This window comes from Podarcis raffonei, chromosome 5 (genome assembly GCF_027172205.1).
Source record: "Podarcis raffonei isolate rPodRaf1 chromosome 5, rPodRaf1.pri, whole genome shotgun sequence".
In the NCBI taxonomy this organism is placed as follows: Eukaryota; Metazoa; Chordata; class Lepidosauria; order Squamata; family Lacertidae; genus Podarcis; species Podarcis raffonei.
In genome coordinates this window covers 46,350,591-46,371,268 of record NC_070606.1, presented here as the reverse complement: position 1 = coordinate 46,371,268, position 20,678 = coordinate 46,350,591, and the positions used below count along the sequence as shown (strand labels likewise).

At 42.3% G+C, this 20,678-nt stretch overlaps 1 long non-coding RNA gene across 1 annotated transcript in view; it reads right to left on the bottom strand.

Moving 5' to 3' along the window:
• Window positions 1–250: 250 nt before the first annotated feature.
• Window positions 251–20,678, bottom strand: part of LOC128414147 (uncharacterized) — a 99,153-nt gene continuing 78,725 nt past the window's right edge. Inside the window, exon 3 of the long non-coding RNA XR_008330598.1 lies at window positions 251–357. This is a non-coding gene — a long non-coding RNA (uncharacterized LOC128414147). The remainder of the gene's footprint in view (window positions 358–20,678) is intronic.

Sequence of the window (20,678 nt, the reverse complement as noted above, 5' to 3'; positions counted from 1 at the left end):
TGCAGGCTGTAGGAATGTGTCCTTTGCATTCCAGACCTAGTAGGATCTTGGCTTTAGAACACTACTGGGTTCCCCCCACCCTTTCAGTCATCCGTAAGATTAATGGAGCAAAATACCTGGAATGGTTTGAAGATGCAGAGCCCAGAATTTCATGTCAGTTTCCAAACCACCCAGCCTGGCATCACAAGCATAAAGGAATGCCACAAAATTTCAACTCACATGAAGCCAATTACAGGCCAACTACCTCAAGTACTTCACGACTCCCCATTTCTCCATGTGTCGTTTGACCATCCTGGGCATAGCTTAGCAGAGGGCTCTTTGCTTTCATGTTCACAATGCTGCATTGCAAGTTGAAACCTATGGAAAAAAATTGAGGAGAATTGTGGGGGGAGGTGGGGACCAGGAGCACTTCCAGACAATCTGTGTATTAAGCATTCATCTTGATTTGTTAGTTATCGGAAGGATATCTTGTGCTTTTTTCTGACCTGTAAATAAGCCACCAGAGGTTTTTTGTACAGTTATTTGCTTCTATCCAGGAGCAGCAAGAGTGGAGAACACTCCAGTATGCCCTGGCATATTACATCACATATTCAAGAGTTGAATAGACTACAAGTTCTGGGGTTCAAGTTAAGCTCTCGCCCTCTTATTGTTGGTTGCCTAGCGAAGTTGAGAGTCAGGGTGGGGTAGTTCAGCAAATGCATACATCTCCTACATGAGGCGTGGCAGCAAGATGCAGGCTCTAGCAGTTGACTATAAATAGCCTGTTTGAAGTGGTAGATGAGAGGAGTGAAGAAGTTGATGCAGCTGGAGCAAGGCACTATGGCAATTATTCCAGTGGCAAAGTTTCAAGCAGGCATCGGGGACAGGGAAGAAGTAGCTGACATAAAAGGCAGAAAGGATGGAATTGCAAGGAGAAAATTAAAGCTCAATAAGGAAGCCTCAATAGGTCAGGAAGGAAAGGGCATATTTGAGTAAGAGCATTGTCCCGATTTACTAAGTAATAGCATCTTTCTTGATCCATAAATATTTGCCTCAGTAAGTTTCCAAAGGTTTATTAGATGATAAGAGAAGAAGCACATCGCCTTACTTGCACTTACTGTGGAGGTACTTCCAGAATATGCCCAAGCTGATTGCACCCTATGCCTATTGATTTTTACAGGGACTAGGACATGAAGCAATAGACAACCTCACTTAGGTGCTGTTTTGGAAGGCCCCAGGAAGGGAAGGCATAATTTGGGGTCCCTATGTCTATTCAAGAAATACGATTACAGATGTAGGGACACCAAGTCATGTGGGTCGCCTTCCCTGCAGCCTTCTAAAGCAGTAGCTAAGTGACATTATCATGAAAAAGACAGAATTTCCTTACCCCACCTCCTATAATTCAAGCACTACCTTTTTTGTGAAATGGTGAATATTCAATTCCACAATAGGTAGTGATGGGCACCAGTTTGTATGGCTTTAGTTTGTATGGATTAGACCAGGGCTAGTCAACCTTTTTATACCTACCACCCACTAATGCATCTTTCTTGATGGTAAAATTTCCTTACCACCAGTGCCACAGTAACATGTGCCGTAGAACCCCCTACTGCCCACCTGGAATCCTGAAATGCCCACTAGTGGGTGGTAGGGACCAGGTTGACTACCCCTGCATATAAGACTCCCCTTAGCTACTAGTTATGATCAGTGCTTAGACTTAAATAACTCAGAATATATATTTTTTAAAAACCCTCTGAATTATAGCTGAAAGTAGTTCCTATAATTTCCAAGTGAATTGAACATGAATTAATTTTAAAATAATTCAATCATTGGGTTTTGATTGTGGTGATTCCATTTTTACATTTTTAACGTATCTGAGAAGTGATTCGGCTGTTTAAGGTTCACTATCATAATTATTGGGGGAAACAAATAAAACCAATGTTCACATCACACTGTGTGTGTTCTGGTGTTTTCTTGGTCTTCTTAAGTATATTTGTTTACTTCTGCAGAGCAGCTTGTAAAATTCTGAAGACAGGATGGAAGGAATGCTGAGGTCCACGTGAATTAAGTGAGAATTGAAATGTTAATTGAACTGGAAAGGAATTCCAGTTGACCGAGGGGTCAAACTTGAGCTTGAACTGGTTCCTTTCTGAAAGGGGCAAATTAGAACTGGAACTAATTTCTTTTTAAGATTAACTTTTCAAGCATTGATCATGATTGCTATATTACCTCCAGTATCAGAGGCATTTTGCCTCTGATTATGAGTTGCTGGGGATCATGAATAGAAGAGTGACATCGTGCTCATGTCATCCTTTGTGGCCTCCCCATAGGGATCTGAATTGTTACTGTGGGAACAGAATACTAGACTAGGTAGACCTTTGGTTTGTTCCATCAGGGTTCTGTATTATGTTCTTATGATGCTATTGGCAGACCTTGTGGGGATAATCCCAGAACATTCCCTGGTTGCTTCCTCTGTGTGCCTGCCTAAAAAACTCCTGATGAATTCAACAGGACAGAGGACATTATGATCCTATTGGCAGCCCTTATGGGGACATTCCCAGGTTTCTCCCACTGTGCGCCTGCTTTTCAAACTCCTGATTATTTCAACAGGACACAGGATATTGCAAAACCTCCTTTTACTCAGTGCCTAAAACATATGCATGTAGCTTGTACTCGTGGATGAAATTCCTTACTGGATGGAGGAAACTTCTTCGGAGTAAAGATGTAATGCAGAAGGAGAACCATCACTGAGACCATCTCCATATTGAATATAACTTCCCTTCTCTTGTCTTCCAGGCCAAATGGCAATATTTTCAAAATCAGAACTAGTATGAAGTGATGACAGATCAGCATTGGGCTAAGCTTATTTATTATGTCAAAAGCTGGGCTTTTTTCAGCCGGAACTCGCCATAACTGAGTTCTGGCACCTTTCAGGTAAGTGGCATTGCCATTATAAACAAACAAGGGAGGTGTTCATGGTGAGTTCAGGCACCTCTTTTTCTCAAAAAATAGCACTGGTCAAAAGGAAAGGCTAACCAGAGAGAGCAAGACTAGAGGACAGTCTGAAACCTACCATATTCCCAAGTAATGGATTTTGATATATCAGCAGTAAGGAAGGGAGAGACGGAGAGAGATTCAGTAGTCTGGTTGATTTTCCCTTGTTAGTATTCTTGCTTAAAGAGAGGTGAAACAACTTCCTAGGGGCCCATGTCCCTGTGGAACATGGTCAGCCATCTTGTGTGCCAGTTCCCTCTGTCCCCTCCACCGCACTCCACATTTCTCCTTTCACAGAGCTGGGTACAGGGAGGTTTGATAGCAGTTAAGCGGACTTGCAAAAGATGTGCACTGTTCCAGCTCTCTACAGCAGACAGGCAGAAATTAGATCTGGATCCGCTGGTCAACCTCTGGATAATTATCAACAGTCGGTAACAGTTGCTGACTCCCAATTAACAGCAACAAAATGACACCCCTCCCCCACCTACCTTAAATTATACTGATGAAATAAAAAAGGAAGGGGCTTAATATAACCAGGAGTGGGTTGATGTGTGAAGGAACTTTGAGTTGCTGGGAATTGCAGGCTTCCCATAGGCATCTGGTTGGCCACTGTGAGAGCAGGTTGCTGGACCAGATGGGCCACTGGCCTCATCCAGCAGGGCTCTCATGCTCTTATGTCCCCCTTTACTTACCCTCTTTCCAAATTAAAAAGCCTCAACTGTTTGGTTGCCTTTGGCTTTAACTTTGGCTCCTGTTTTCTCTGCTCCTCCCTCCGCCTCTCCTATTTCAGTAGGTTTGTGAAAGTGTGGGGAGAGGAAGGGGGGACCATTTACTTCTATGACCACTGGCAACGGGCTTTTCCTGGGGGCAGAGGGATTTGGAGTCAAGAAGATGGGCAGTGGCTACAGGATTTATGAACTATATTCCGTTCCCAACATTCTTCTCCATCCCTAAGAAAAAATGCTATTACAGGAATAGTGTGTGTGTGTGTGAGTGTGTGTGTGTGTGTGTGTGTGTGTGTGTGTGTCAGACATTGCGTAGTTTATAAATATATATTTTTGTGAAGATAGGTTTGTTTTTGACACCAGGATGAAAAATTGCAAAATCGCCACTGAGGTCAGCTATTTACAAGTTTCTATTTTAGTAGCTAGATCAAGAGGCACTTCGGTTGCTCTCTCCATAGTTTTTCATTCTAAAGATAACTTCAGTTAGAGGAGAGAAGGCTCATTTAAATACATTTCCTGGGGAAAATGAATAACCTTCTGCACAGAATTGCCTTTTGGGTACAAATTGCTTTCTTTTCTTCCAAGGTGACTTCTTTAGAAAGTTTAATTAAATTCCCATTTGGCTATTGACAATTCTTCTGTCTCACCATACCCATAATTGAATGATGGATGATTACACAGTTTCCTGGGTTGTAATTGGCAGATATTCCCATTTGCTTTCTTTCATTCTTCCTCAAAACTGTGGTATGGCTTATTGATTACCAGTTAGTGCTTATTACATCATACTTACCAATACTCTATTTCCAATGGGGCAGAATCATCAAAGGCTTCAGTAAATGTAAATTTGGAACTCAGAGACAGGAACTCATGCACTAGAGTCAACCACTTGAAAACTCACATATTAATGTAGTGGGTTTTGCCTACGAGTTCCTAATATAATTGTGGACCCAGAGGAAAACAAGATGTAGATAGAGTAACTATTTAAGAATATGTGGACTGGGAAGAACCCATAAGTGAGCCATTCCTGTTTCAGAGTTCAGCTAGAGAAAATAATTATTGGACTGGAAATATAACCTTCAAAGCGGTCAATATTTCCAAAAGGGGGGGGCACATAACCATATAATTTATGGTTGTAAATTGTCTTAAATTGTTTTGGGGTTTTTTGCATCTGTCTATCTCAAGAGACAATGGAGTATACCTTCAGGGGTGAAGTCTAGTATTATTTCTAATGCCCCACCCTGGGACTTTAGGGTGAGCAGGGGTAATATATTCTTATTCTTATTCATTATTATTATTATTACTACTACTACTATTACTATTATTACACACGGGATATTGGAATCTTCAGGACAGACAAAAGAACCTACTTATTCACATAGCACATAGGTAAACGATGGAATTTGCTCCCACAAGACCACCAACTTAGATGGCATTAAAGGAGGATTAGGTAAACTTAGGAACGGTAAGGCTATCATTGTCCACTTGCTTTAATAGCTGTATTCTACCTCCGTTGTCAGAAGATTTATGCCTCTGAATGCCAGTGTCTGGGAATCGCAAGTGGGGGGCATCCTGCTTTTGAGCTTCCCAATGGTGTCTGGCTGGCCACTGTAAGACAGGATGCTGCAATAGATGGGCTACTGGCCTGATCCAGTAGGCTCTTCCTATGTTCGTATGTGCAACAAAACATTGCAAGATGCCTCAGCTCCTAGCAGGAGTGCTTCCATTCAAAGTTAGAGCCACCTTGCCTTCCTATAGGATACACTGAACTGTAAGCATCTCAAGGAGGTGCCCTTTTCCCATTGTACTTTTACAGCCAACACACAGCATTCAATGGCAGGTGAGAATGTTCCATATTTGTTAACATAGTATGGGTTGTTGGGGTGGCAGTTTCCCCCTTTTTTATTTCCAAAAGTGTTCTAATACTTCTGTTAACTTGTCCCCTGTGTGTGCCAATATATCTCTCAGTGGAATGGTCTTGGCTGGGAATGATTGCGAACAGTCTTCCTTCAAGAAACTCTGAGGTATCTGTGTTTGACATAGAAATAAAGACACCCCCCCAAAAAAAAAAAGTTGAAAAAACAAGGTTGCAGAAAGTTTAAAGATTAAAAATTCCACAGTGCAAAAGTATTTATATGAGTGGCTATTTCTAAGGTCAAATCAGTTCATCTGTTTCTGAGCATTATTAGTAGCACTGAGAAAAGATAAGAAAGATCAAAATAATTGATTTTTAAAAACCCTTTCTGTGTTTTAATAGTTTATCATATACTCTGATAACCTTTCTGTTGTAGCCTAAATTTAAACTCTACAAAGTGTAAAACTCATTAATTTTTTACTTAAAAGTGTCTTTAATCTTGCTAGTTTCTGCAAGCTATTTGTTCCTTTTCAAGATTACTCTTTTCTGTGAAACACATATTTTTACCTCAAAAATTTAAACCCTATCACACACTATATAGACAGTTTCTTTTCATATGCAAAACTCTTACAATCAAAGGCAACATCTTTGAAGTACAGGTTTGAAAACATCTGTCCCCATTCTTTTGGCTTTGGAGTCTAATTATCTCAGAGCCGATTATGATTGCTAATTATGAAGCTAAACTGCCCAGTTCAGTTGCATCCCCTTCCTATCTATTTACCACAAAGTAAAATATGATTCTCAAGTTGGCAGTGGTAACTCGTGTGTGTGAGAGAGAGAGAGGGAGGGAGAGAGAGAGGGAGGGAGGGAGAGAGAGAGAGAGAGAGAGAGAGAGAGAGAGAGAGAGAGAGAGAGAGATTCAAATGCCAGCAAAGCAAAAAAAAATCCATGCAATATGACAAAAAAAAATCTCACTGTACAGGACTTGCCAACCAGGGTCTGCACACTTGGCTTCCCATCAGCCACATTGCCGTGCTTACTGGGAGGGGAAGGGTGAGGGACAAGGCAACAGGGATACAAGTGCAGTGGGAGAACCAATCTGGGGCTCCCACCGCAATGACCTTCATACCATTTCACCCAACTCCCAGTAAGCACAGCAGAACAGCTGATAGGAGGCCAGGTGTGTGGCACTGCCCCTCCCACCAGCCATCCCTTTGGCCAATTTGATGCCTATGGGCACAATGGCACCTGTGAACACTTTCCATAACACCCGCAAATCCTCTGGAACACAGCACACACACACACACACACACACTGCCCTCTTGGTCATGAGGTGGTGAAGATGGTTGCCCTTTTTTCCTGTGAGAAGTTCATAGAACTTCATAGTTGGAAGAGTGGTGCTCTTTCTCACTTTCCTTTTCAGTTCTATGTGCTCTTCGTAGCTCAGATTAATTCTAGATCCAGTGGGGAAGTGATGTGTGGGCTCTCTCACTTTCTGTCTCTCTGGGGGCGAGGGGCTGAGCCAGGAGAGGAATGGCCAGACGGGGTGGCATGCATGACACTCACTCAAAAATGCAAATGTGCCCATGGGTCTGATTGTAAAGTAATAATAATAATAATAATAATAATAATAATAATAATAATAATTTTTATTTATACCCCACCCTCCCCAGCCAAGGCCGGGCTCAGGGCGGCTAACAAGCAATAATAAAAATAAGTTGAATGAATACAACTTAAAAACAAAATTAAAATACAATATTAAAATATTGAAACATTAAAATGCAGCCTCATTCTATAGATTCTAAAAATGACACCTGTTGGACTAATAAGTTGAACTTTGGCCCATGCCATAACCGTGTATGTACCCTGCATTAGAAATCCCACACCACAAATTCCAAATACCTGACCCACACTGAAACACCTCACAAACTCTACCCTACACTGAACCCCATCTGCCCTAGCCCACACTGAAATTTGCACCTGAAAGACCAAGCGAAAGTGTGGCTGCATAGAGGGTAAGGTGTAAGGAAGGATGTAAAAAGGCATGTTTTCTATTCCACCCTGTCTTTGTTGCATGCAGCAGTGTTTCCATTCTGCTGCACTTTACCTCCTACCGAAAATGATATTATTCATCATGCTGTTCCGTGTAATAAAATTATGCAACTTACATAATTTGCACAATTAATTACATGAATTGCATTGTCATTACATTCTTCTAGCCCATTAATTTCAGTGCAAAGGAAACACAGTGCAAACAAGTAAGGACATAATTAATTATGTATAATTTGCAGACCAAAAGCAATAACAGCAAATAGTGATTTCCATTCTGAACATTCATTGGTATTCTCTTACAGTTTTAATCAAGCCCAGTTTTGTGACATTGCATATCATCAATGCAGAACATGGGGCACGTCTGTTAAGGCATTAGTCTTAGCTTCCAAATTCCTGGCTTTGTGGAACTTGAGCCAACATGAGATAGTCTTAAGTCTGATCTTAAACGAGAGGTTGTTTGATCATTGAATTCATTACTGAACAGTGCAGAATCCTGTAGCTAAAGAGCAAGATCTGCAGTTGAGTGTTACCGTAATTCTTGTTTCAAAAGTGTCTGATGCCGAGCTGGTGATTACCACCAATGCTTTCTATTGAAAAAGAATGGTGCAAGAGAGCAGAAGCAAACCTGGAATCCATGCCGCCAAAGCTACTATTTAAATTTAGATGTGAAACAAAAGACATTTCAGTTCTCCTAGACTAACAATATTAAAACCTTGAGTTATTTGCAGGTATTGTGGAGTATGTCTCTGAGATCATTGTAACCATCCCACACAAACCAGCAGTTTTCTTTTTTTTTTAGCTGAGACCTGTATTTCAAAATTTAGAGAATTGTGACAGGTAAAGAATAATTACTTTCCAGTCCATGTATATGTCTGGGTGGTGCATATTACCATAGGTCAATTCACTTAAATATGCAGCCCGGCTGAAATTCTCCTCCATCCCTATTTCCACCTAAGCTTCTCCACTTAAGTAGTTCGTGCCTTCATTCAGGAATACTGCATTTGAAGTGTCCGTTTTTTCCTCCTCTCAAAATAGTGAGTTTGATCATAGCCAATAATCTTCACAGCTAAGTGTTAGTTTTCAAGTGGTCTCAGCCACTTCCTGCTCACTTGAAGCAGATGTCAATCTGGTTTCTCACACTATGTGAAGGATGCAACATCATGGCTGACTGATTAGGGTGACACCTGGTTGACTAGGAAAGCCACAGTATTTTGAGGTGGTTTCAGGTTGGTAGGTAAAGGGACTGTTCAGACAGGAGAGGAAGGGACAAAATTGTACTTTGAAGGTGTTGTGGTGGATGCTGTGTAGTAGATCAGTCAGGGTAATTACTGGGGCATGGACCTTAGGGAGGTCAATTGGATAAAGGTCACAATAAAGAAGTCCTGGGGCACTGCATGATGCAAAAATGCAACTCACAACTCTCTTGAGATGATTATAGCTATGAAGTCAAAGCATCAGACAACAGCTTTCATTCTAGCCAGCAATTATTTTAATTCTTATTCCAGGGAATGAATTACATACTCAAATTGCAACTTGTGAAAGATCAAGTGCTTCTTGGACCACACTAAAGAAAGAAGAACAGTGAAGAGTTTAAAAGTGCAAATTACTTGAAAAGCAAACTTCCTTTTTAAAATAACAGAGTGGACTCCCCTAACAAGGAGGCCAAGCCTTCATCACTACCATCAATTATATGCTCTGTACTTCTATACTTTTAGTTATGTAAATTTACCAAGATTTACAAACATGGGATACAGACACGGGATACAGATATGGGCTTGTATAGAAGTCACGTAATGTTACTTTAATACTTCTGAGTATATATGTATATATATGTATAGCACTGCATTGCGAATCAAGTAACTTTCTACCATCTTCAAAGGTTTAGAGGCACAAAGGCTGGTATGATGATCTCAGTTTGCAAATGCAATATGCAAGTCTAACAGCGGCTTAACCTTTTGCATTCTTGTTTCTGCTGCTGCAGCTAAACAGAAGTAGATTGGGCTGATGTCATTTCATACCTTCCTTGTGAGTCAAAAGGAAATTTCAGGTTTATTTTGCTTACCCAAGAGATTTTTGTGGCTTCTACAAAATGATCTTGGTCATCTTACTACCCAGTTCCAAATACTGATGTGCTCTGGAACCACCACTGAGTGTGCACACTTGTAAACAGGCCCCATTTCCTCTCCCCTAGATCACACTCATACAAACACTTTCCTCTTCCTGTATACATAATGTGTATAAGGGAGATATAGAATATTTGTTCTGAGACAGAATTGTTTAGTTACTATAGCCAGGATGCAAAGTGCAGAAAGCTTCCATATGTGCCGAGAAGACTCAGAAACTCCCTTTTGAATCCAAGCTCTCCCAACGGCACCACCAGACAATATTTTATCCGGTCTTGAATAGCATGCAATCACCACAATGAAGAGCAAACTAGACATTACTCTGACTGTGTGTCTAGCAGCTACATACGTGGGGCTGTTTTTTGTCTAATACCAGGTATGGATTTTCATTGGCACCACACGAGAGGAGAGGACGTTCAACCTTCTCTCCCCAGCCACACACAGCAGTCTTTTGGCAAAAGCAATGACCAGGTATAAATTCAGAGGATTTTTAACAAGTACTTGCAGATGGTAATGGGTGGAATGTAGGCTAATAAACTGAATCTTTGGATGAGTGGAGATTAAGTTCAGATTCAGCGGGTCTGGGAGATGGCATTCAATTTGTTCTGGATAGGTTTGCACTCTCTCAAAAGGAGCAAGTTTGCATCACTAACGTTGGAGGCGCAAGTGACTGTTTTCGCAACCCCAAGCTTGTCTTGCTCCTACCCCTAATGGTAAGCCGCAGCAACATTGCTGCCAGGAGGCTATTGCTGCAATCCCACCCTAGCAATAAAGCCAAACTTGCTATGCACATTGGCTGGGTGGGGGACAGAGGGTGTCTTTTGATGTTCTCCCGCTGGGACAGCTCTGCTTCTTCAAGTCCATCATGTCATTCTGCATCTCCATAAGTGAAATCTTTCACATTTACATGAGCTGCCATATGATGGTATGGGAGTACTGCAGTTCTTTTCACTTATTCCTTCCAACTAACTACACAGCCTGCCTTTGCCCAGGACTTCCGCAACCTGGTTTTACTTGCCATGCCAATGAAATGTGTATTGCGTGCTTCAGACTGTGGCACGGAGATGGTGGTCAGTGGTTCTTCTAGGCCAAGTACACAGCATACACATGCCCCCCAAAGAATCCTGGGAACTGTAGTTCATTAAGCATGTTGAGACTGTAGTTCTGTGGCAGGCAAACTACAGTTCCCAGGGTTCATTTGGAGGGCGCTTTAAACATATGGTTTGTGTACAGCCCTAAACTATGCAGGTCTCAAAGGATTAGGAGGGTCTGCAGCAAAGTTTGCTTATAATAAGGATGTAATATATAATAAAAATATTTACAGAAATGTTCTCTTTAATAGCCAGAAAACTCAGGACTGACCTCAGTAAGATTAAATCATACTCGTATTGAAATGATTCAAAATATGTTGCAGAGTGTGTGTCCAGCTCGCTCGCTCTAGCCCACAAGCCTCTTTAGTGTAGCATAAACAGAACTGAGAAACACAGAGTCCTTTTTCTCTCAGTTGCTCAGATCTTCACAGTGGTATTGATTGTTTAAAAATCTGTAAAAATGAAAGACCTTAAAAAAAACCCAACCCTTTTCTGTTCTGTTAGATTAACTATATGCTTTAATATTTGTCCCTTCATTGGATCAAATGTAATTAGAAGTTGTTTGATTATGCACTGGGTTTTCAAACTGGCCTGGAGCTTTATAAAAACATAACCAAATTAGATCTATTTGTGTTTGGCCGCGAGCCAAGAAAAGGAAAAGTATATGCATTTTTAATACACGAGGCTCAGAAAGTCTATAATAGGAGGTCAACAGTTGAGAGCAGAGGTATGATATTAGTTATTCAGAAGGAGTCTGGAAGGCTCCCCCCCACACACACACACACTATACACACACACACTTTCAAACATTTCAAAATGGAAAGAATTGACCTTGAGCAGCGCTGTGGCATGGGAGAGGTTTCAAAATAGGTAAAGCTTTGTCTATCAAGTGAAAGACACTGGTTTGCATTCTAAGTTAACTTATGCTGCAGTTCTGAAGATAGGGTCGGAAAGAGGGAGGGAGGAAGAACCAAAGGTAGATGTGTCTCCACATCCAAAATCTTGCTTCACTCTCAACAGCGACAGGGCAGAAGCAGAGGACAAGGCCGTCAATGGCTACTAGTGCTCAAGGACAGAGGAAACAGCACTTCAAATGAACCAAGCAGGAAAAAGGAGGGGAAACACCAGTGCTCACTGGTACAATAAATCCTGAATGTACTTTAGTGAGCTACATGAAAGATTTCTTGAACCAGTGAGCACCAGAGCTTCCCCTCCTTTTCCACTGCTTCCCCCCAAATCAATGGCTACTAGCCATTATGGCTATGTTCTACTTCCACCATCGGAGACAGTATTCCTCTGAATATGAATTGCTGGGTAATACATGAGGGGCGTGTGCCCTTGCACTCCGGTCCTGATTGTAGGGTTCCAATAGCATTCTGCTTGGTGTGATCCAGCAGGGCTATTCTTGTTATCTTAGGGAACTTCTAGGCTGTCATTATTTTTGGTGGACATTAATTCACATCCTGGCAAATCCAGGCTACTCAATTAAAGCTGATTTGGAATTCTTGCAAAACAAACCCATTTCTTACCAAGACTGGACTTTTTGCAATAAGGAAAGCAATGAGGAGATATACTAGAAAGTGTGGGATAACGCTTGCACTGATGCTCTTATGCTCTTAATTAAAGGCAGAGTGGTGCTTTCGCACTCCTTACTCCTCTTCCGTGGTTGGTCCTGTTATGTCCAAGCATCAAGGCAGGACTGAATGGCAAAGGCTTTATTATAAAATAAGAAGAACCACAGGAAAACTGATTGCCTAACCCAACTGTTTCCCATTGTTATTTTCCATCTCTTTTTATAGACTGACTCCCTTCCCCTGGCTATTACTCCCAGCAGACTTCAAAGAAGATTTAAAGGAAAACTCCATACTAAATCACCACAGGTCTTCTCAAATAACAGATGAGCTGCTTGGGAGAAGAGGAATCAGGAAATGTTCCTCTCAGAAACTTATTTATCTTAGGATCCAATACCAATTTGGGGCAATTTCCCCCCCCCTCCTTTCTCCAGTAGCGTGCTTTGTCCTATCTCATAGGGTTGCCATTGGAAACAGTGCCCAGGCGGAAATCACTGAAATTCTGGATTTTTAGAAATATGGCAACCCTACTACCTAACCTTGTTCAAGAAGGCCCCAAGGCACTGTGGAGAGGCTTTCTGTGTGAACATCTGCCTGTCCAGGGGAGGAGGAGCTGGGAAGCTTAACCGTTGAGGGCTTTATTCTGCCTTTCAGAAATTGACTTCAATCATTGTCACATTTCTAAAGCAACGCCACAACTGTGTTTCTTGACCCTACAAAAGGCAACATACCAAATCCACAGGCATTTACATTTGCTTTCCCAAGAGAATATAGAAATGCACATTGCCAGATGAAAAATGGCCCCATTGTCTTTCTTCTCCCACCCCCATATACTTGATAAAGCTATTTATATTTTTCAAAGAACATTTCCATTTTCACAACATAGGCTCATTGGGGCTCTTGAGGATTACGTGTAAGATGCCAGAATCTCTGTGTTGTTGTTTTGTAATCCCACAAGAAAAAAATGCTTACATTTCAAACTTTTTTTTTTTTTTGGCTCCCTAGCAGCCGCAGTGTGAAAAGATGAAGGCATCTGTTAACATATTGATTGCTTTTTAGCACCATTTTAAATTAGCTTCCTGTTCCCCTTCATATGTTTTTTCCATTACATTAAAATAAATTAAAGTTCAATTATCTGGAAGACCTGTGCTGAGAGTTCTTTAGGGAAGGAAGGGCGAACTGATCAGACAAACAAACACTTACGAGCGTTTTTTGCATGGATATGGGCATGGGGGGTCCTGGGAGGAGCCGATTGCTGCAGCAACCTGAAACTGCTGCTTCATAGATGCACAAATTCTGCTGGCCTGTGGCAGCAACCAGGCCAGACTATTTTCAGAAACGGTCACTGATTGCAAAGGACCCATCCTTTGACACTTCCTCATGAGTCATGCATTTCAGGAATTGCTCATCAGTTTGGAGAGGTTCCCTGTTGTTGCCACACAGGAATTGAATTCGGTCAGCAAAGAAGTAGAAGACATAAACAGGAAGATGCCCTTCCTATAGAACTGCTTTGATTCTAAAGACATCAACTTGTTTCTCTCTTCAGGATGGTTATTATTACTCCTGGTGGGAAAGAACATTCGGCATCTTGATTCTCATTAACTAAATTAAAGCTTAGCAGAAACAGTGCCTTCTAATTCTTCCTAGTATCGTGGATTAAAAAAATATATACTCTGGGGATTTAAGAATGATTTTGTTGCTGCTGTTTCTCTTTACATGACACCAGTGTTACTTTAACTCTCTTTACCACCCCTACCCCTGAGCAGTATGTTATTAATTGCATTTAAAGATTTTTGGGGGGGGGGGCCGGGAGATTGCAAGCTCATGTTTTCCTAAGCATCTGTTAAGGGTTTATGATAGGTCCCAACTCAAAATTTTACATGTTTGGATTGGTCCTCAGGGAAGGCTGCTTGCAATTCAAGCCAGTTCTCACTTGCCCAGTTGAGCTCCTGCCAAGTTAGCTTACCTGTCTTCTTTCACTGCAAACAGCTTCACTTGAACCTTCTGTTAGTCTTATACTACTTTAGAAGTGCAGTCATATACATGTCTATTCCAAAGCAAACCCCACTGAGTTTGGTGGGACTACCTCCCTGGTTAGTGAGTATAAGAGAATAACCTAGCAGTCATAGTTTTCCCAAAGAATCTCAGAAAGTATAGTTGGTTGAGGGATAGAGAATTGTTGTTTAGAGATCACAAGCCACCACAAACACTGATCCCAGAACTATTCAGAATTTAACGGGGAAATGAAATGTTTAGGCAGTTTCAGCCTGTTCTATCAATAGGGCCAGGATGCTATGTATGCTATGTATTCCGCAATTTAAAACAATGACTTTATGTCTGCAGGCTATCAATGCTCTGCCATGGAAAGCTGAATTTGGCAACCTGTATAAATTATGCAAATTCAAGAAATTTGAATAATTTCTCCTTTTGTATAATTTATTTTGCATTTTTACACTTTTGCATAATTTATTCTGGTTTTGCTCATGGCTGGGAAGGCAGAGTATATTGCAATGTATATTGCATTATCATTTCTAACAGCTGAAATTCTTATTCAACTACTTTTCTGCCTTCTGAGACTTCAGCAGTCCTTGCCCTCACAACTTCAGTGTCTCTTCACAGCCACAGGAACTAGAAACTTATATATATATATATATATAGAGAGAGAGAGAGAGAGAGAGAGAGAGAGTGATTCTGAGAGATTGGATGCTGTATAAAATAACACATTCTGCATTTTTAATGCATTCCTATGGCATTGTAGCATTCCAATTTCAGGGCCCCAGTCACCAGCGGCAAACAGGGGATTTCGGTGGTTTTTAAATTTCAGTGCCAGAGTAGTGGGGAAACTCACTGGCACACACTTCAGCTCCCCTAACCTGCCCCCTGTCATTTTGTTTTCCTTAGAATGTCTTAGAATTATGATGTATTGTTTTCATGATGGCCACCAGTGGCTGCCATTTTCTCCCCAGAAGGCCTCTCAGAACGGCCAGAAGGATCACTGGTCAGTTTTGTTCCATGATCCTGATTCTCCCTCCCCTGCAAAAGAAGCAAGGCCACCAAACCACTGCCTTAACCAATTTGTTTAAAAGTTCGATTTTTTGCCAGTCTGGAAAAATATCTCACAGGGGACACATCTGCAAGGGGCCTTGGAAGGACCTGCTGCACAGTTTTTCTGATTACACTTGCCTCAGATCTACATATCTGAACAAATGAAAATACACATGCACATGCCATCACCTCATCATCAATTCCCCACCCAAAACACACCTGTGAATTAGGTCAATGAACAGTGCCAAATAAATGATTTGACTTTTCTCAGGGCAAAATATTCCAAAGCAGCAATCTTTCATTACATCCTTCCTTCAGATCCCAAAGGCAGCTAGCTAAGATGTACAGTATGCTCATACTAATCTTTTCTCTTCACCTGGCAAATGGAGGGGTTTGGGGGGGGGGAAGAGGACAAATTGCTTTGAGGCCAAAGACTGCCTGAAAGTCTTCAACTCTGCCTCCTGTCCTGGGCCTGGATGTGGCAGTGAGCTATTTCTTGGCACCCTTGGCAGTCCTCGTCTTTTTGGACAGGCCCTTCCTGATCTGAAGCCTGACAGCCAGAGCGCGTGATTCTTAAGAAGCCTTTTGATCCATACAAAGCGAGACTGAGCTGCCATTCAGTTCCAGCCCTTTCATTTGCCTTCTGCCTTTAAAAAAATCCCTGCGCAGAACAGCACAGAACTTGCACGTCTCTCGTCCTGCTTTTGTCAGGAACATGGAACTATCCCCAATGGCAACCTAAATACAAAGGCCTTCATTCCAAAGCAGTACGTCAAAGATCCTCCCCACCTTGGGGAAATGTGTAAAGCATTATTGGAAAACTGAGCCTATGAATAACTTAACGGAATGAGAGGCTTGTAAGGAAGACATCACTTTATGCTGATCAGATCAGATCAGAGATTCTGGACCATATTCCGCAGCGATCTGCGCCTTTAAATACTGCAAGCTCACTTCACGAGTGACAGGGAGAGAGCCATGACTCAGATATGCATGTCTTGTCTGAATAATCTTCTGAGTGCCAGCCTCTAACAGCCTCATTTGCAATACAGTTAAACCAGAGTATATAGGTTTGGGCTGATCAAAGACAAAAGGACACAGGGGAGACTCAAGACACTTTGGAGTTTGATGCGGAACATCTGAATGGCACCCACTAATTAAGAAAGGTCGCTTTCAATTAGGGCAGAGGTTGGGGACCTCCAGACCTCCTTATCTGCCCCTTGGGACTCTCCTTAGGCTGCCCCCAGTTTCCCACCTGCACTGACCCTGCTCCATGCTTTCCCGGACTGCTTTTGCTCAACTGAACTGAATCTTTGAAATGCAGTAATGCTTTTTATTTACCTGGATGGAAGATGGAAAGTGGAGTGTGGGTGTGGGTGTGCATAAACCTGACTTTTATGTGTCTGCAATGTAGCCTAAGAGCCACATCTGTTGCCCTGTTCACGTTTGGCTCTGGTCTTGCCTCTCTAAAAGTGAATGTGACCCTCAAGCTGAAAATGGTTCCTTACCACTAGGGAGCTCTCCTGCACAGTGTCTATAGAGATGGCCAGAAGCAATGGAAGTCATAAAAACATAGGGAGCTGCCATATACTGGATCAGGCCATTGATCAGGGCATAGCTCAGTCCTGGCTACCTTGACTGGCAGCAGCTCTCCAGGATTTCAGACTGCGCTCTCTTCCAGTCCTACCTGGAGACGCCAGGGAGAGACCTTCTGCGTGCAAACCAAATGCTCCACCACTGAGCTACAGCCCTTCCCATGCTTCGACACTGCTCCTGTTCATACCTTCTGTAACTTGTGCAGGAGAATTACGTAGCACATTGTGCTTATGTGGTCCTAGATCTCTGCCTCACACTCTGCTGCTGTTCAAAACAGTGCCCACTGTGGCAGCAGCCTCACCTTGCCTGGTGGCAAGGCCACCTCTGATAGGATGAAAGGAAAATTCCTATGTTTACACTCCACAGAGACTTTTTGCCAGCACAAATTACACTGTGGGATTGGACCTGAACAGTTTGCCCCAAGCGACAGATTGTAATTTTGCATGCCTTAGTCCAACACATGCACTAGGGAGATCTGAGGTGTGCAAAAAACTCCCACAGATTTGTGTCCAGGCATTGTGACCATGGTTAGGGTTGTCGTGTTCATCAGCCTGGGATCAGCTTCAGTTCTTAATAATTTCTTAAATGCATTCTCACAACAGTCAGATATTTGTCAGATTACAACTCCCATCATCCCTGACCATTGGCCATGCTGGCTGGGGCTGATGAGAGTTGTAGTCCGACAGCATCTGAAGGGCACCACGTTGCCTACCCCCGATGTAACCTAAGCAAGCTGACCTTGATAAGTCTCCCTCTTTCTCCCCCTCTTCTGAAATGCCATTCATCTTCCCTTTCCTTCGTGGAATAAGCCCACTCACTCCGTCCTAAACAGCAATTATATTTTTGAACAGGTTATTCACAACATGAAAATACTTAAGACTGCCTGACTTTGTTTTTAAAATGCAGCTCCACCTTCGACAAGGGTTGGTGCCCTGTAATTTACTCTGTATCCACGGCAGCTCGGAAGGAGCCCTTAGCAGTTGGAGTGAGTCAATGAACAAAAAAATCCTTTTAGTGCGCCTTGGCGTAACCAGCCCTCAAAAGAACCATGGTGTCCGTTGTGCTGGGAGCCAGGATATTTGTAAGGCTGAAATTATGCACAGTAATTGCCCTATCCAGCTAATTCAAGTCTGCAGCATATTACAAATTCCCAGCGTACGAATTTACTTAAACAGATAACATAATGGGTAGAGTTTCTAAACTAGACTTTATAGGTGTTTTAACATTTCCCCGGTGGAACCATAAAAATTAATAAAAGAAGAATGCCGTGGTTCTCTTCTAAGCACAGAAATCAGCATTAATGGAAAGGCTTCTATATTTAAAACCTGTATTTACAACAATTGCTGACCCCTGCCAGCCGCAAACCAGACCTTTCAGTAAACCCAGGAGCATTTCGCAATGCTACTGCCTCTAAATATAGACTGTTATTTAACACCAGCAGACTATGAACACAATCTTGGGCAAGCCCCACTGAAATGAATAGAAACTGTTTGAGAATACGACAGTGCCCTTTACCATTACTGCCATGGAGAGATTGTCCTGGATGGACAATTTAGCTGGGCATTGGCCCTACTAGGTCACTTTGAATTCAGCAAGGCTCTGCCCAAAAAAACCCCACCACCCTCTGAGCAGCCCAATAACTGGTGCAACTAAGTCTCCATTGTTTTCCCAAATGTCCTATGGTATGGTCTGAAGACCCAAGAGGTCACCACCCTGCTGAAAATGAGCAACTCTGGGTCTAGTTAGTGCCTGGATGGGAGACCACCTGAAAAACCATATGTATGCCGCATTGAGGTCCACGATGGAAGAAAGGTGGTGTATAAATGAAAGGAAGTAAAGGACCATGGCTCAGTGGTAGAACATCTGCTTTCCATGCAGAAGGTCTCAGGTTCAATCCCCAGCATCTCCAGGGAGAGAAAGACTCTTGCCTGAAACCCTAGAGAGCTGCTGCCAGTTCCTGTAGACAGCGCTGAGCTAGATGGGCCATTGGTCTGACTCTGTATAGCTTCCTAAAAATAAATTAAAATTGCATGGAAGTGTTCTCTCATAGGGAAAGTGCTCCAAGCCTTTGGTCGTTTTAATTGCCTTTTGCTATATCTTTTCCATTTCTGCAGTTTTTGAGACAAGGTAACTATGCCAGTACGCAGTATTCCAAGCACAGCTCCACCCCATAAAGGCATTACATTACTAGCCTTTTTCTTCCCAATCCTTTTCCTAACAATCCCTATTTGGAACTGACATTTTCCATTGCCTTGGCATGTTGATGAACATCAACTACAAATACTGTAGGTGGAATATGCATGCAGATCTCCCTGGATTAGGAACAGTAGTGTTTAAAATAAAAGCAGTAAATTCTTCAATGGTTTTTCAGATTTCCAAATGTTGTGGGTGTTTCACATTTAGGCCACAATCCTAGACACGGTAACTTAAGAGTAAGTCTCATTGAACTCAGTAGGTCATACTTCAGAGAACTCATGTACAGGATTGCTCTGTCAATCAACTGCTAGCTGTCACCTCATTTTCCTCTCCTGGTCCTCTGCTCCTTCCTCAGACTCTTTTCCTTTGTCCCTTTTTTTTAAAGGAACAACTTTGAACCCTGTATTTGATAACGAAAGGACACCCAGATGTACAATATTCATGCTAACTTTTCCTTGGTGACCTTGCAATAGCAGGCAGCTAGCCTACTACAACCAAAGGAAAATATACATTTCTTTAAGATAGCTAGATTCATTTCATGATTTGGCAGTAAAACTAGGAGGCCAGGGGAGGATAACACTTTAAAGCCACCTAATTTGTCTGCTTTAAGTTGGCTGTAACAGTGAGCGGTTTTACAGCTGAACACTTAACACTAAATAATGTCAATGTTCTGTCTAAGTGTTATTCACAGTTCTGTATGCATAAAACGGCCCAGGTTTAATCACAGTTCACAATGGGAAGGGGTAGTATTAATTACTGAGAAAGGCAAGGGTTTCAGCAAATGTGATGAGTAGCCCCAGAAAAAGCCTCATGCTTGCTCAGTCCAGTGCTTAAAGGATGCCTTCACACCTGAAAAAAGAGAAAAGCTTTGGGAAACCAGGCCCAGCTGATCCCAGTTACCCTGCCTGAATCTGATAATGTGGCTGTCCTATTCACCTCCTGATGGACAGAAGAAGCTATTTTATCACACAAGCCTGTAGTTTCCAGGGAGGAGAGAACTGTGTCATTCGGAAAAACAGGCATAGGTCAGTTGGTAGAGCAGGAAACTCTTAATCTCATGGTGGTGGGTTTGAGTCCCATGTTGGGCCAAAGATTCCTGCATTGCAGGGACGAGGTGACTCTTGTGGTCCCCTCCCACTCTACAATTCTATGATTCTCTGGGAGGTAGCCAAAGACTCATGCCCATATGCTGCTACTCATGAAAATTTCTTATTGTTGAAAAGCCTCACCCCAACACTCCCTATATGTAATGTTCTCATGCTGCTATTGGTGATCTTGGCTGGATCAGGAGCACTGGGGAAGAAGTTGTAGTCTCCTCCCCCAGTGCTCCTAGTGTACAAAACAACAACAACAACCTACTATCCCTACACTGCTTTAATATTTCCCCCACTACCCTCCTGATGGCTGATCAGCTGGGCAGTGGGGAAAGGTGGCCAGGTTTCCCCTGGGCTTATTGAACC